Source organism: Camelus ferus, chromosome 15, assembly GCF_009834535.1.
Source record: "Camelus ferus isolate YT-003-E chromosome 15, BCGSAC_Cfer_1.0, whole genome shotgun sequence".
Taxonomy (NCBI): Eukaryota; Metazoa; Chordata; class Mammalia; order Artiodactyla; family Camelidae; genus Camelus; species Camelus ferus.
This window is the reverse complement of record NC_045710.1, coordinates 27527275-27529337: the sequence shown is the minus strand read 5'-3', so window position 1 is coordinate 27529337 and position 2063 is coordinate 27527275. Positions and strand designations below refer to the sequence as shown.

The 2063-nt window shown below is 44.4% G+C and overlaps 1 pseudogene; it reads left to right on the top strand.

Moving 5' to 3' along the window:
* The first annotated feature begins 1020 nt into the window (after window positions 1-1020).
* On the top strand, window positions 1021-1387 carry LOC102521212 (annotated as a pseudogene).
* Window positions 1388-2063: the final 676 nt, after the last annotated feature.

Below are 2063 nucleotides of genomic sequence, written 5' to 3'. Positions count from 1 at the left end.
CATGCTAAAACCCCACCTGTGATCAGTCATGCTGGTGTCACGTCCCCTCGATCTGGCATGAAGAGAAGCAGTATTTCACTCTGGCCATCTCCCCACAACCCATAACCCCAGTACCATCTTGAGAAAAAAATATCAGAGAAACCCAAACTGAGGGGCAGTCTACAAAACACGTGACCTGTACTCCTCGAAACTGCCAAGGTCGGGAATGAGAGACTAAGAATGTGTCACAGAGCAGAGGAGACGATGGAGACGTGAGAGTGGAGTGCGGTGTGGGATCCCGGGCTGGACACTGGAACAGAAAAGGGTATTTGTGGAAAAATGAGTGAAACCCACATAAAATCTGGAATTAGTAGTAACATACCAGTGTTGGTTTCTGAGTTTTGACAAATGTACCTAGGTAATGTAAGTTGTTAACATTAAGGGAAACTGGGTGATGGTATAAAGGAACCATCAGACGTCTCTTTGCACCTTTTCTGTAAATCTAGAATTATTCCAAGATAAAACGGTGTTTTTGTTTTTGTTTTTTTAAGGAAAGGATGCCTATTTCCACATGAACACCACTCATGGAGTAGAGAGATGCGGTGCCAGCTATGGCAGGCTTTTCAGCCTATGGAGTCTGATTCAGTCTCCTCTCTTCCTGTCGTTGCTTCCCAGTTAGGGTCCAGCCTCCAGCCAGAGTGAAGCCAAGAGGGAAAACTCAGATGGGGCAGGGCAGGCGGGATCTCTTGGGCCTGATCCCGGGGACCCCAACTAGTTTTCCTGGTTAGGGTTGGTTTTTTAGTTTCTGCAGGACTGAAAGGCCTCTGGCCATGTTATTGGTGAGTCCATTCCTGTGATATTTCTAACTCGATTATTAACAAGCAAAGGAGGTGGCAGTGAAGTCCACTCCTAGGTTGACCTCAAGCAGCAGGGAAGTCTGGGGTTGGATGCTCCCACTACAGTGCTGCCTGACTTCACAAGTGAGCATGGAAGAGAAAATGTGTTAAGATCACCAAGCCCTTCCAACCTGGGCCCTGTAGAATGGCTCCCACAATGAAGGGTGGAGAGAAGGGTGGTTCTGTCATCAGCGAGGTAGTCACCAGAGAATACTCCATCCATGTTCACAAGTACGTCATGGAGGAGGCCTCAGGAAGAGTGCCCCTCAGGCACTCCAAGAGGTCCTGAAATTTGCCTCAAAAGAGGAGGGAACTCCCAATGTGCACACTGACACCAGGCTCAGCAAAGCTGTCTGGGCCAAAGGAGTAAGAAATATCCCATATCGTGTCTGAGTGGGGTTGTCCAGAGAACATAACGAGGATGAAGATTCACCAAACAAGCTCTGTGTGGTGGATTACCTTTGTACCTCTCACCACTTTGAAAACCTACATGCAACGTGGATGAGAACTAATTGCTGAATGCCAAAGCCATAAAACTGAGGGAAAAAGAGAGATCACTGAGTACCCAGAGGACAATATAACCCTGTTTGTTATCTTTAGCTAGACCATCTCCCCAGTATTTCTTTAGATCATGAACCAGGGCTGTTTCCCTGGTTACAAGGGCCAACTCACTAGGACAAAGGGCACAGTGGTTGTGTTATTCCAGGAATTTGTAATGGCAAATGCCAAGCTTTCATGTGAATATGTGTGTTACGTGTCCTAAGCATTTGGAATAGACTATTTGTAGACTTGTATACTACTCTAGCTCTCAACCACTCTGTAATCTGCTGCTTTCTTTTTACCCCCCTTGATAAATCATGAACATCTATTTATGTTATTAAATGTTCTACAAATCTTTCACAAATGCAATCTTCTCAAAATGACTAGATAAATTAAGGGACACATATCAAAGGAATACTCTATGGTTATTTAAAGGAATGAGGTAGCTCTCTACATGCTTGTATTGAACAATCTCTAAGAAGAATTTAGTGTAAAAAGCCAAGGGCAGAGCAGTCTGTATAGTGTTGCTACCATAAAAGAAAAATATATATGCACGTATATAATATGATATATGGAAGAATATCTCTGGAAGGATTAGAAGGGAAACTGGTATCTGTTGCCTTCAAGGAGGAAACTCAGTGGCTGGAA